This window comes from Trachemys scripta, chromosome 13 (genome assembly GCF_013100865.1).
Source record: "Trachemys scripta elegans isolate TJP31775 chromosome 13, CAS_Tse_1.0, whole genome shotgun sequence".
Taxonomy (NCBI): domain Eukaryota; kingdom Metazoa; phylum Chordata; order Testudines; family Emydidae; genus Trachemys; species Trachemys scripta.
The window spans coordinates 42,115,810-42,116,673 of record NC_048310.1 but is presented as its reverse complement, the minus strand read 5'-3'; positions in this window follow the sequence as shown (position 1 = coordinate 42,116,673).

Genomic DNA, 864 nt, shown 5'->3' with positions numbered 1-864 from the left:
GGAGCTGTCAGCCCACCTCCTCACCCCTGGCCCCCTGTCCAGCTCGCTGGGCCCTCACTACCTCCTGGTCTGAAAGCCGCCCAACACAAGGCAAGCTACTTTTCCTCACAGCCCCATTGTTCCTCTGAGTGCCTGCTCCCCAGATACCAAAATGTAGCCAGCCAGGTCCGTGCTGCGCCTGACATGACTTCCTGGAGAAGGGGCTCCAGGGCCAAGCTCCTCCGTGGAGGTTTTTCTTGCAAGGAAAGTTCAAGCTAGAGCCCCATCCTTGCTAGCCTCCATCCCCACGGCCAGACCAGCGCTGGCGCTGGCTCCTGGTTCATCAGAGGGCAGGAGAAGACAGCCTTCGATAAAGGCCCCCGCTGTCCATGCACACGGCTCCCCTGCTCGTGATGCAAAGACTGGCTCCTTCAGGAACGTATTCAAAGGCGGGAGGGGCAGCTTGGGTGCCAGGAATCAGGAGGAAGGCGACAGGGGGTATTTGCTGTAGCAAGAGCTGTTACCAGCAGCTCTCCCCGAGCCCCAGGGCCCAGTCCCAACCTCATCCCTGCCCTGATTCTGTGGGAGGCCTGATGCCCAGTCCCAGCCCAAGGCAGGGTGGACTTTTACTATCTCCATGGCCCTGCCCAACTCAGGCTGGGTAGGTGCTCCGGTGCCCCCCAGGGGCCTGATCCTGTGAGCCGCAGAGCACCCATGAGCGGCAAGTGCTCAGCACCAGGGCAGGGCTGGGCCACCAGAGAGTCCCCAGGGCAGAGGGATGGAGCAAGAGGCAAGTGAGTGGAACTGCCACTAATTGCCCCTGGGCTTAATGGACTCATGCTAAGGAGAGCTGGGGGAGGGGATGCAGAGACAGCGGCCCACGGC